General features: G+C 42.5%; 1 protein-coding gene across 3 annotated transcripts in view; it reads left to right on the forward strand.

Moving 5' to 3' along the window:
• Positions 1-1,125: 1,125 nt before the first annotated feature.
• LOC112137316 (adhesion G protein-coupled receptor L1) overlaps positions 1,126-14,480 on the forward strand; it is a 44,449-nt gene continuing 31,094 nt past the window's right edge. For all 3 annotated transcript variants that reach the window (XM_024259567.2, XM_024259569.2, XM_024259568.2), the window contains exon 1: positions 1,126-1,970. The gene's annotated coding sequence lies outside the window, so the exon portion shown is untranslated. The remainder of the gene's footprint in view (positions 1,971-14,480) is intronic.

The raw sequence follows: 14,480 nt of genomic DNA on the forward strand, positions 1-14,480 counted from the left end.
AGCAGCAATCAGACCGATTTGTGTGAAATGATGGAGAAGTCAGAACAACATCTAATCAGCCGGGTTTTTCCTGTGGATTCTCAGAGTTTATTCTTTGAGCATGAAGTCTATGGAGAAGAATAGGGATACTTGGAAAGGTTCAATATACTTTTCAATTATAATTCTGGAACTGGGATTCCGGCTCTGGTTAATAACCTGATTGTATAAATCTTTGTTTATGAGTCCTGAAGTGGACGTTGATAATTCATGTAAAGACAATGTTAAGGTCGAACCGGGGTGGGATTATATAAGTTCACTTCCTCCCACTCCCTTTCAAGCAATTTACTCTTTGACGTCTAGTTATCCAATGTCTGACATGTTTCTGGATGTGATTGATTATGTAATATATATGTCTATGTTATGCATTGTTACCTGATTGCTTGAAATAAACTATTTAATTCACAATACTGTAATATACTAGTACACTGCTCTACAAAAATACAGCCATTATGTATATTGAGAAACGAGCATAAGAACTATGAAGATATTATGAACTGTTTGTCACAATAACGCAAATATTAATACAGCTTCCAAAGAACAAAACAGCTTCAGTAAAGAGAAAGAAAATATTTCAAGGACATTAAACAATCCTGTGAGGTCAACACAAAGCAGGAACTAGATAAATACAAAACAACACATTCAGAGACATAAATTAAACACGAGAACAATCATGATAACTTCATTGTTTTGGCGTCTTTATTTATGTTTCTTTATGTGAATAATTGTATGGAACTGGGGCTGGGAATTTAAAAACGATTTTTAATCTCCTTTCACTCCTTATCGAAGTTTTATTTTGTTTTTCAAAAACAAATTAGAGGTGCTACAGAACCCTCCCCGCGTGCCATTGAGCGGGTTCTTAATATGATAAGAAGAGAGAACATCATCTTCCCGTTTTTTGGACAGATTCGGTAACATCAGGTCTCCTCGGTGACACCGGCGGGACCGCGAAGCGCCAAACATCCGCTCTACCCCCCTCCCAGAGGCCTGTACGACTCTGACCAACCTCCACAGTCTAAATGTAGACCGAACCCCCCCGCCCCGCCCCCGCATCCCCTGCCTCTCTGTCCGCACGCGCGCATATCTATGCTGCGCGCTCTCGCGCTCAGAACGCGCAACAAGCGGATGGAGAGAGTGAGAGAGAGGGAGCGACGGATGCAAGGCGAGGCCAAGAGCGGGAAACCGGATCGCTCCGGGATACCTGTCTTTTGTCTTTAAGCTTTGCTTTCCCTTCTTTGACTGAAGCTCAAACACGACGCGCGAGCAGCATCCCGCCCGCCCGCGCGCCCGCCTCCCTCAGCATCCGTCCTGATGTGATGCTGCGTCTCCTCCGGGTTCTTCACGGAAACGCGGGGAGCTTCTCATCACGTCCACGTCAGACGAAGATGCTCCTGAGCGGCGACATCCAGCCGACTATGACGAGCGGCGGCGGGCCTCGGTGAGCGGCGGGCATCGACGGAGGGCGCGCGGCGGCAGCGGCGGATCGTGCAATAATTTGCATGCAGTTGTTGTTTTCGTCGCGCATTTGGCATCATCCATTCATCGGAGCTGAAGGCCTGCAGCCCGCAGCACATCTGGACACAAACCCGTGGGAATTATGAAACCGACGTGACGCACAGTCACACGACGCAGCGGGGAACACGTCGACGGTAACGGAGGGAGGGCGTGAGGTCCGGCGGAGCCGCCGAGCGCAGGTGGAGGACGCCCAGCCAGCCAGCCGCGGATGGACACACTGCGCTAACGTCTGCCGTGTGACGCCGCAGTTCGGCCCATCGCGCGTTTCCCTCTGAGCGTGGACGTTTTTCATGCAACCGGACATAAGGGAGCGCGAGGCAGCGAGAGACAACAGCGGGCGAGGCAGCGGAGAGGAATGCGGGAAACGCAGTGAGCGCGGAGGAGGAGGAGGAGGGGGAGAGGGAACCGGAGACCTGACGGTAAGACATACATGGATGGTGTCTACCCCGCCCTCCGTCTCCATCGAGCGGTTCTCACACATGCACATACATGATCGATGCCCGCGAGCGCGGCAGAGGCGCGCATTCCTGTTCCGTTGCTGTTCCGTTGCTGCTCCGTTGCTGCTCCGTTGCTCCTCCATGTCATGGATCCTCACAGCAGATGATGAGATGTGTGCCCGTGCTGGAGGTCCTTCTCTGGCTGGTATGAACTGGGTTAGTAGTAGTGGAGAGTGAGGCGTCGTTGCAGTCAAATATTCATTGGCCTGTCTTCCATCCCAGAGGGAGTTGGGGGTATACTGAACGTTGGCCAGCAGCTTTGGCAGCCCAAAGCAGACACGGTGAGCCCTGTCACGCTCCTGCTGAAGTCCCCAGCACTTAAACCAAAGTTTTTGATTGGATTGATTTTGATTTGATTTTGATTTGATAATCATATCTGTGTCAAACACACAAAGACTTGAGAATAAATGTTGGTTTAGAGTTCTGACTACTAAAAAAGTTTACAGATAATAGAGGCAGAAGGCCAAACCAGAAAGAACTATCAACATTTTCGATATTTCCGAGTAAAAACGAAAGGAGAGAGGCAGCAGTGACTTATAGAGAAAAAAGAGAGTAAAACACGTGAAGAGATGGATTCAGAGGAACGGTTAAGGATCCACTTCTACAAAAATTGAGTTTTTGGTGTTTCTAACATGTTCTCGTGACATGTTTCTGATGATGGAGAACAGATGAAGAAAATAATGCCTGAAACAGCTTTTCTGAGTATTTCTTCATTCTAATCATTATGAATCAGGGGCAAATGAAAAAATACTGTTTTAAAAAGATCTGCTTTGTGACAGAAAATACACTGGGTGGGTTACAAGCTTCCCGCTCTGCTCCATTCTGATGCATCCGGGTGCAGACAAATAGATCCATGAACGTCTTTGTTTCCTCGCCTGAGAATCTGGATCAGAACTGGATGGATGGGTAGATCCAATATTCCTCACCATGTCTCTGCTGTGCTAATGTTAGCTTAGGGTTATGAGGGACTGTAAGTTAACGGTAAATAAAGGAATCGATGTAGAGTTGCTTCCTGAATTTCAAATGAACTCCTGCTGCTCAGCAGAAAATATGCCCTAGAAAATGACACAGGCTTTTTTATTTTTGTGGAAAGATTGCGTAATTATAGTCAAAAGATCACAAGGAATGATTTTACAATAGATAAAAATATAATTGGAGTGCGAATTCAAAGTTCCTTGAATTTAGTATTTTCACTGGGTTAGCACAAAAATACAGATAAGTAAAAAAAAATAAAGAGAGAATTTTTAGTAATTGGGATGAGATGCAGCAGAAAGCTAAAGATACTCACTTCAATCACTGCAGAGTACTCGGAGTACACAGGAAGACCCAAAGGAACAAGTTTCTGTCATTAGATCTTTAAAATGTGACGTTTACATCCATCTACCGGAAAAAGGTCTTTCTTCGTCATCACATCGCCTTAAAGCTCCACTCCAACTTAATTTTTTTCTATGGTAAAATTGTTCCCAGGGATCTGTTTGTTATGATTATGAAATTTTTAGTCAAAATAAAAAATTTTTATGTCATGTTTTATGCACAGTGGCAGCAGCTCATAATACAAATACAGTTCTGGTTTGTGGGCGGGGCTGTTGGTGCAGAGCATCCCGCCCCCTTCCTGCCGCTGAGAGCTCTGTTTGTGCACTCACATGCAAACTTACAGCCTCAAGCTAGCATTAGCGGTACAAAATTAATGACGAGCAATATTGGATTAATCCAGTTGTTCAGCCATGAGCCAGAATTAGAGTCCGCTACAACATGAGGGTGAAACGCTCATCATGTCTCACACACCTAAGGGTGAGCACGGAGAGGAGACTTTGACACACCCATTTCAGTATCTGCGTCAGTAGTCTGAGCATTTTTAGCATCTGGTTTTCTGATCCATCGCGATTTGAATTAAGAAATACTCAAAAATGCAGTTTTAAAAGTAAATTATTTTACCTAGGTCCTCGATTCTGAGAAAAATGTCACAAGAACATGTTAAAAACACAAAAAGACCATTTTTATTGGAGTGAGTCTTTAAGGCGGATTTGGTTAAGCTGCTTATTGTCACAAACAGCCAGACAGCTGGTTCCACCTGCAGCAGGTTTTTTTTAGTTCAGACAGGAACTAAGCTAAAAGTCCACAAACTGAATCAGGGTCAGACAGGCAGAGGTCAATCACGACCATGAGATCATCCAAGAAGAGAGTGGAGATGTCAGAGTCCAGGTGAGGGTCAGGGCAGGCAGCAGGAAATCAGAGATAAAGCAGGATCAGAAACAGAAGATCAGGTCCAGAATGAGACGCTCAGTAATGCAGACAGAGAGTGACCAACAATACCTCACACTCTGAGCAGTGCTTAAGTGTCCTGTGGGTGATTGGCAAATGAGAGTCACCTGAGCAACATCTGGGGAGTGTTTGCTGGGGCTGCTGGGAAATGTAGTGCAGTCAATACTCTGGAGACAGCTCCCGCTGGTAGCCAGAGGGGGAACTCTGACTCCTGACACTTATTGGCTAAACACACCTGATCCAGGTACTGTATTTTCAAGAGTATAGGCTCCAGGAGCAAAAATGTCTAATCAACAAGAAGAAAACCATATATAAGTTGCTCTGGAGTATAAGTCGAAGTTTTGGGAGAAAACTCTGATGTTTCAGAACAAATCTGCCAAGCCCAGCGTAGCTAAAAATAAATAAATACAATAATGCTAGTCTTTTGATCTGTATAAGAAAAATATCAAAGTTTAAGAGGAAAACAATAACTTTCTCTTCCATGTTTGTTTTGGACGACACTTCTTCTTCTGCTGTCAGTAGCAAATACTTATACTCAGATGCAGCGCCATCTAGTGGTTGTTAGAGAAACAACCGCTAAAAGACAACTGGTGTTTACGGGGAAAATAACAAATATGTTTGCCTGTTTATGTCTAAAGAAAAAAAAACACAAATAAGTCACTCATGAGTATAAGTTGCACCCCTAGCTAAATTATGAAAAAAGCTGCAACTTAAACTCTGGAAAATATGGTTAAAAGGGTCTCTGGAAAACCAGCAGGAGGCCTTGAGTTTGACACCCCCGTCTTAAACTAATAATTGTCAACAAGAGACACAGTTAAAATGCTTACAGTGACAATTTAAAATTCTAAATCAGACAAAATGGGACATCTGTTTTATAATAGCAGAATTTGGAACTACAGCGTTAATATTAGTTTATTATGATTGACAAACAGAAAACAGATGTGATGAAAGAAAATTGAAACCAGACGTACTCATGGTGAAAAAGACGTGAAGTACAAAACAAAACCTTTAAGAACCTAAAAAAGCATGTGGTGCTCGCTGGCCCCCACCTCAACTTCAAACGGTTTGACTGACAGATTCCTCCGAGCCTGCTGTCAATGGAAGGTGTGTGGACTTTAAAGGGTAACCAAACACTGAGTCAACTTTTTTTGTTTGTTGGCTTCTATAAATGGGGCTTTAAAAGTGCTGTCCGTTGATTGTTGCCAAATTTGCCAAAATTTTCAACAAATTAAAATAAACTTGTTTATTCCTGAAAATATAGTCTAAAGCCGTCTGTGTGCTGGCCCCTACAGGTTGAAACGAGGTATTACAGTTGAATTTTGTGTCAATGGTTTGGACATTTTCTGTCCACTAGTACATTTGTTCAGAACCTTTTTCTTTCATTTGTCATTAAACTATGTTCTCTCAGGACCATTGAAGCCATAAAAACATTTGGTGGTGTGGCCTTTCTCTTCCATTAACAGCTGTACATTTCTGCTCAGAACATGAGGGCAGAGAGAGCTACAGTCTAATGTCAGTGTAACCAATACATTGATTAGAGTCATCATGAAGAAGAAACTGGGTTACAGAGTCCATAGAGTTGCTGGTATGCTGCTTGCATTAGAAATGACAGTTCTTTGATCATTTAAAATAGTTCGATTAGTTTTAATCTGACAGGTAAAGAGTTAAAAAGAGATGAACTGAGTTCATGTGTGATAGCCATTTGATTAGCAGTAGCACGCGCTAAAGCTAATGCCATTATGTCTGCACAGTGACACAATATTAACCATTTAACACCTGAGACATCGTCAGTGATGCTTTAACAAAAACAAAAAAATAACAAACTGTAACTTTTAAACCGTTAACACAGTCATTCCAGTAGATTCTCCTTCACAATCTACTGGAATTATCATGTTAACAATTAAAAAGTTACAGTAAATCAAAAAACATAAACACTGGAGCTCAGGTGTTAAAGGGTTTACATCATTTAAAAATTGTTCAATTAAAAAAAAAAAAAGTTCCTAATTTCTCATCATGAAGTGATATTACAAAGACAGCAATCTCTATTTCCAACAGATCTGATCACTTTACTCATTGCAGTGTTTTCAGAGACAAAAACATGAGAGAAGCAGCTTATAGTGAAGCTGTTTCACCAGAGTTGATGTGAGCAGCAGGTGGAACTCACTAACTAGATGGTCTTCACATATTCAGATTTGAACCGTCCAGTTCAATTCAAATGGATGTCCTCTTTGTTCATTGACATGGTGAAATAATTCTGCTATAATAAAGCTGCAACTGTGCAAATCTTACATTTTTACTCTAAAATGACTTGTATTTTTGTTGATTTTTTTCTTCTTTCATCAGAAGGATGAAAATATAAATTATATAAAAAAATATATAAATATATAATGCAGTCACGAGGGGGCCCAAGCCAGGGTCTCATTGTGCCGGTCCCAAGCTAAACACGTCCCAAGATAAATACAGAGGGTTGTGTCACGAAGGGCATCCGACGTAAAATCTTACCAAATCAAATATGCGAATCAGACCTACGAAATCCATACCAGATCGGTCGAGGCCCGGGTTAACAACGACCGCCATCGGTGCTGTTCACCGACAGGGTGCCGGTGGAAATTGGACTACTGTTGGTGGAAGAAGGAGAGGAGGAAGGCGGGTTCGTAGGGAGAGAGAGAAGAGGAAAGTCACTAGTGTTGGACTGAGAGTTGGGACTTTGAATGTTGGAACTATGACAGGAAAGGGTAGAGAGTTAGTGGACATGATGCAGAGGAGAAAGGTAGACATACTGTGTGTCCAGGAGACCAGGTGGAAAGGTAGCAAGGCTAGAAGTTTAGGAGCAGGGTTCAAGTTGTTCTATCATGGTGGAGATGGGAAGAGAAATGGAGTAGGAGTTATCCTAAAGGAGGAGTTTGTTAGGAGTGTTGTGGAGGTAAAAAGAGTGTCAGATAGAGTGATGAGTCTGAAGATAGAAATGGAGGGTGTCATGTTCAATGTTGTTAGTGGGTATGCCCCACAGGTAGGATGTGAGCTGGAAGAGAAGGAGAAGTTCTGGTTGGATCTTGATGAAGTGATGATGAGCATCCCTGGAAATGAGAGAGTTGTCATTGGTGCAGATTTCAATGGTCATGTTGGTGCAGGAAACCGAGGTGATGAGGAGGTGATGGGCAGGTTTGGTATCCAGGAGAGGAATGTAGAAGGACAGATGGTGGTTGATTTTGCAAAAAAGATGGAAATGGCGATAGTGAATACATTCTTTGAGAAGAGACAGGAACATAGAGTGACCTATAAGAGTGGAGGTAGAAGCACACAGATAGACTACATCTTGTGTAGACGGTGTAATCTGAAGGAGATCAGTGACTGTAAAGTAGTGGTTGGTGAGAGTGTTTCCAGACAGCACAGGATGGTGGTGTGTAGAATGACTCTGGTGGTGAAGAAGATGAAGAAAGAGAGGGCAAAGGCAGAGAAGAGGACAAACTGGTGGAAGCTGAAAAAAGAAGATTGTTGCATGACTTTTAAGAAACAGTTGAAACAGGCTCTGGGTGGTCAGGAGGTACTCCCAGATGACTGGATAACTACAGCTAATGTGATCAGGGAGACAGGTAGGAGTGTACTTGGTGTGTCATCAGGAAAGAGAGTTGATAAGGAGACTTGGTGGTGGAATGAGGAGGTGCAGGAGTGTATACGGAGTAAGAGACTAGCTAAGAAGAAGTGGGACACTGAGAGGACTGAGGAGAGTAGACAGGAGTACAGGGAGATGCAGCGTAAGGTGAAAGTAGAGGTGTCAAAGGCCAAACAAAGAGCTTATGATGACTTGTACGCTAGGTTGGGTAGTAAGGAGGGAGAGACTGACCTGTACAGACTAGCAAGGCAGAGAGATCGAGATGGGAAGGACATGCAGCAGGTTAGGGTGATCAAGGATAGGAATGGTAATGTGGTGACAGGTGTCAGTGGTGTAATGGAAAGATGGAAAGAATACTTTGAAGAGTTGATGAATGAAGAGAATGAGAGAGAACAAAGAGTAGAAGAGGTGACGGTTGTGGAGCAGGAAGTAAGAAAGATTAGTAAAGGTGAAGTGAGAGGGGCTTTGAAGAGGATGAAGAGTGGAAAGGCTCTTGGTCCTGATGATATACCTGTGGAGGTATGGAAGTGTCTAGGAGAGATGGCAGTGGAGTTTTTGACCGGGTTGTTCAACAGGATCTTAGGTGGTGAGAAGATGCCTGAGGAATGGAGGAGAAGTGTGATGGTGCCCATTTTTAAGAATAAGGGAGATGTGCAGAGTTGTGGTAACTACAGAGGAATAAAGCTGATGAGCCATACAATGAAGGTGTGGGAAAGAGTAGTGGAAGCCAGACTAAGAGCAGAAGTGAACATTTGTGAGCAGCAGTATGGTTTCATGCCAAGAAAGAGCACTACAGATGCAACATTTGCTTTGAGGATGTTGATAGAGAAGTACAGAGAAGGTCAGAGAGAGCTCCACTGTGTCTTTGTAGATCTGGAGAAAGCTTATGACAGAGTGCCCAGAGAGGAACTATGGTATTGTATGAGGAAGTCTGGAGTGACAGAGAAGTATGTCCGAGCAGTGCAGGACATGTATGAGGGCTGTAAGACAGTGGTGAGGTGTGCTGTAGGGGTGACAGAGGAGTTCAAGGTGGAGGTGGGATTACATCAGGGATCAGCTCTGAGCCCCTTCCTGTTTGCAATGGTGATGGACAGACTGACGGATGAGGTTAGACAGGAATCACCATGGACTATGATGTTTGCAGATGATATTGTGATTTGTAGTGAGAGCAGGGAACAGGTGGAGGTGGAGTTAGAGAGGTGGAGGTTTGCCCTGGAAAGGAGAGGAATGAAGGTTAGCCGCAGTAAGACAGAGTACATGTGTGTGAATGAGAGGAACCAGAGTGGAAGAGTGAGGTTACAGGGAGAAGAGATAAAGAAGGTGGAGGAGTTTAAGTATTTAGGGTCAACAGTACAGAGTAATGGAGAGTGTGGAAAAGAAGTGAAGAGGAGAGTGCAAGCAGGTTGGAATGGGTGGAGAAAAGTGTCAGGTGTGATGTGTGACAGAAGAGTTTCAGCACAAATGAAAGGAAAGGTGTACAAGACTGTGGTGAGACCAGCCATGTTGTTTGGACTAGAAACAGTGGGACTGAAGAAAAGACAGGAAGCAGAGCTGGAGGTAGCAGAGATGAAGATGCTGAGGTTCTCTTTGGGAGTGACCAGGATGGATAGGATCAGGAATGAATACATCAGAGGGACAGCACATGTTAGAGGTTTTGGAGATAAAGTCAGAGAGGCCAGACTGAGATGGTTTGGACATGTTCAGAGGAGAGACAGTGAATATATTGGTAGAAGGATGCTGAGTCTAGAGCTGCAGGAAAGAGGTCTAGAGGAAGACCAAAGAGGAGGTTTATGGATGCAGTGAATGAAGACATGAAGGTGGCTGGTGTTAGAGTGGAGGATGCTGAAGACAGGCTTAGATGGAGGAAACTGATTCGCTGTGGCGACCCCTGAAGGGAAAAGCCCAAAGGAAAAGAAGAAGTATGTGTATCTCCTATCCATCAGGTCACTGAATTAGAATCTTTTGCTGTGATTTCTACAGAAGTTTGGCCTGCTTCGTCTTCAGCATTTTACCAGAAGCTCAGCACGCTGCACATTCTGTACAGCGCCACTCATTCCTCTATGAGCCCGCCACAAAGCACTAAAAAACATGTTTTTACCATAAATAAAAACACACAGAGTCTTGGTACACACCCCAAGTCAAAACTAAGTTTTACTGTAACAACAGCAACCACAAGGCTAATGAATGAACATCTACCACTAGAAGATTCTGGCGAGATCCTGTTATCTCAAAGAGGCTCGCTGTCCTGTGCTGACAACTAGCAGTAAGTAGTTTGAGTGGGAAACAAAATAAGGCGCTGATCTACATGCTTGATTATTTATAATGAATTATCATCTCAGCAGTGCATCACCAAATGAAATACTGTGATATTTCACTGAATCAAAATGTTCCTTCCCCCCTAGTTACTTGGATCCATTCCTAGAGAAACAAAATAGTGAAATGACAAAGGAAACATTTTTAAAATCTTGCAGATTTCTGTTGTTTTGTGTTTATGGCGATCAACAGCCGAAAGTGTTTGAAACTTTGTGCTGATTACAAGATAAACGTCCTAATAAATATGTGAAGAACCCTATACATGTTTAACTAGTCTCCTGGGACCGTGAGGAGACTCAGTTCAATGAGATAAAGGACATAAGCTGAAATCTCTTTAAAAATACTCATAAACAGCTTATTTTTTATTACTCAAATGTAAAATAATTTGGGACGTTGGTATCCTGTTTAGCTCCTCTACAGATCATACATTTCCTTTTGTGTGTGCATTCATGCCAGGAGCCTAAACATTTCCCTTGTTAGCTTATAACAAAGTAATTCAACAATTTGTTTTTGACAAATGAAGCCAAAAGGATACATTAAAAAATGTATGATTGCAGGACGGTTTTGGTCAATATTCAGTTCTTTGATCATTGATTGCATTTTTCTGGTTTACTGTGGCCACAATCCACCATCGCTGCAAAAACAAAATGCACAAAAGTAAAAGCTGCAAATAAAATAAACACCACTGCAAATAGAAAGAAATGATATTGTAAATAAAAGAAACGCTCCAAATAAAAAAATTGATGCAAATAAAAAATCCACAATGGAGGTGGATTATTGGCGATGGTTTTTGTCGATGCACTGGACTGGAAGTGGAGCATTTTAGCTGTGATGTGTTTCGTCCCAGGCTCTGAGTAGTTGTTGGTTGTGTTTGTCTGGGGTAGTCACTGCTCTGGAGTGAGTCTGTGCGGCGGTAAAATAGAATTGTGTTTTGCTGCATGTTGAAGTGAAGCTACAGAGCTGGATTCTCGTCTCGTTAGCGGTCTTTCTGCACACTAGCTGTCTCTGTGATACCCAAAGCTAACAGTAAACCGGCATCCTGCAGTTTACCCTCCAACCTGGGGCTAAAGGGCCAAACCAAATAATACATTCAATAGTACACAATGACCTTGAACACAAACTTCTTCCCTTACTTTTTCGTTTGTCTTTCGATTTGTACGTCCTGATCTTTTTTTTCCTAACAGCGGTACAAAACCATCCCTGAATAAATATTAACAAAAGTGACAAGAAAGACTTCCTAATGTTATTCAAATTTGTCAAGCAGTAGCATTCTGTGTTCTCCAATTCCCTTCATCAACCAATGAATATTGACTTTAGTCACAAACTCAAACGTACACTGTTAGTTATTTATTTATTAGGGGCACAAGCTTTTGTTCCTCCTGTGAAATTATTTGTATCTAGTGTTCTCTACTTAGGTTTCAGCACCTCTTCTCATTTTAGGGAATGTTCACCACCAATGATCCATCAACTCTTTGAGCTGAATGTCTCTATTGGAGAAAACAATCCCAAACGCTTCAGCACAGTAGAGAGTTGACATTAAGAATAGTTTCAGTGCATGTGATCTCCATGAATATGAAGTCCACACCCCTTCTACTGACAGCGACTCGGGAGAATCGGCCAATCAAATGTGGCCAGCACATGCTTTTACTGAGGCATCTGATTGGACAGTTTATAACTTGGATAACTTGCAATAAAAAATATATAAATTCTTAAAGAATTAGGATTAGAAAGAAGATGTTAAGAAGAATGTATCAGAGCAAGAAGGATTAATAACTGTCTCCTTCTCAATGGAAGTCTTTGGGATTTTGTCCTTCCTGAAATCAGCAGGTACTTCCTGTTTGGAACGTGGGATAGGAGGGGTTGCTCAGTGCACTGATTTCTACAGTCAGTGTATAACCTAGGGTGAGCTAGAAAACCACATCCGGCTCGTCAACAACCTGCAGCACCACGGATGCTTTGGCTGGTTGTTACATGTTGACCTTACGACTTTGGGGAGCCTTGACCTGACACTGAGTCAGTCACTAAACCATAATACAAGAGGACAGGGGAGGGATTCTGAGCCTGGAGAAGACATTCTAGTGTCACTGATTACTTCGCTATGAGAACATAACTCTACTGATTTTTCAGAGATTTTTTGGGAGTTTAAAAATCAACCATAAATGAAGAAAGGCGACTGAATTGACTTGATTTGGTTGGGGCTGGAAGTAAATCATTTTCTATGAGTTACTACAGTTCTCAGATACAGGCGATGTGTGTACCATTTTGTTGGTGATTTTTCTGCTATACAGGGCAGACTTTTTTTCTTCATTTTCATTGTGCCCCATCAAGAGCAGAGTACAGATGATGTTCTTTGTTTTTGCCACTGCTGATCCCCCCATGTATTTACTCCCCTTTTTCCCCCTAGAAATTCCATATTTTGTGTACCTGTACTTGTACTTTTGGAAAGACAATAAAAGCAAAATGTTCCTTCATTCATAAATGGGAATAAATATATTCAAGTGTATTACACCCCCTTTGGGCAGACCTGGATCAGGTCAAGGAGGAAAAATACAAAAGGAGACAATAATAAAAACTGGACACCAATAAGAATACAAGGAACACAGTTTATTAAATACATGGAATCGTGTGTCCTGAAATGAAAGAACAAAAAATGAAACAATTAGTGAGCTGGTTCAAACAAAAAGACAAACCAAAGGGAATTGGACCCTCTGACAAACATAAAATAATTCATAGAGACTGCTGATCCAGCCATGTCGACCGTCAGAGTCAGCAGCTCCTGATAATGACTGCATAACCAAAACTACCTAAAGAAAACAAATAAACAAAGCTCGCAAACTAAGACTACCAAGATCCAAACTAAAATAACAAAACCCAGCAGTGTAAGACTGCTGAGGACAGAGAGGAGAAAAGAACAAAACAAACCAGCCCAGCCCACATGCTACTCAGCCTGCTGCTCTGCTCCCGGCCTCCTTGGGGAGGCCTTCTCTGCCTTAAATTGCCAGTAGGTGATAGTTAAGGAATATTGGTCACACCTGCCAGGTGAACAGGCTGACGGGATGGAAAAAGGTGCAGCAGCATCAGGATGTAAGAGAGTGTAAAATGCCTTTTTTTTCACACGCTGAGCGAGTAACTGCTGTAATCCCAAGTAGGCCTGCTGGTGGCCTGAGGCTGGTTCTAGTTGCAGGCAGAGCTGCTGGATGTGTGACTTTGTCCACGGCCACCAGTGTCCTCGCTCCGCATCCCTGCATCAACACTCATGAGTGGGTGGCTGCATGAGAGTGTCTTTGTGTGAGTGAGGCATAGATGGAGAGAGACAGTTTGCAAGCAAATAAACATGCTGCCATAAGGGCTTTTGATGAGCCTGCATGTGTGGGTGACTGTGTGTGCCGGGATGAAAAAAGTGGACGTGCTCTCTTTCTGTGGAGTTCTTTGTCCACAGTGTCTGGTGCGTGTGTGCATGTTTATTTCATGATGGACCCGCACCTTTCATCGCAGTCTTGTTGGTTGACTGAATTTAAAGAGGGCAGGGCTTTCTGTCTCTGTGCACGAGCCCAGTCCTTTGAATACATGGTGAACATTTGTAGAGGAGTGACCCAAATCTGTCAGCCGACATTACTTAACAAGAAGATGGAGAAAAAGTAAGCCACAAAAATGTACTCGAGCACATGCTCATGTGCACATTCATGTTCCGTGAGGCTCGTGCTCATTTATCTACCTTTTAAAATAAAACATTGTGCACACAAAAGCTTGTAAATAGTCAAAGTAGCATGCTTAAATGTAAGCTGTAATAAAGACTACATTTTCCTGAAGTCCTTGACCCCTTAGTTCAGACATGGACTATCTGCCTTATCCTTTAAAACTTAGCAAATGGATCACTGCACCTCAATCATTTCATTTATCTTCACAATGACATGTGAAATGTTTCATGGGTAAGAAGTGGTGATATCACGAAGCAACAAATTGTTACTGTTCATTTATGCTCCAGATGATCTAAATAGAATATTTTGACTTTTTTTCTTGTTTTTTTTGTTAGTTTGGTTTATTCAAAATACTTTGGGAAACGTTCTTCAATCTCCTCAAAGACACACAACCAGTTTAAAGAAAACACTGTAGGACATCTCTTTTTTACCTCAAATGTTGCACTACGCAGTGGATTCAGTTGATGCAGCAAAATCAGACTTAAAGACTCATTCTGATAAAAATTGTTTTCGATGTTTTTAACATGTCTGTGTGTCATTTTTCTC

This window comes from Oryzias melastigma, linkage group LG1 (assembly GCF_002922805.2).
Source record: "Oryzias melastigma strain HK-1 linkage group LG1, ASM292280v2, whole genome shotgun sequence".
NCBI classification, from domain to species: domain Eukaryota; kingdom Metazoa; phylum Chordata; class Actinopteri; order Beloniformes; family Adrianichthyidae; genus Oryzias; species Oryzias melastigma.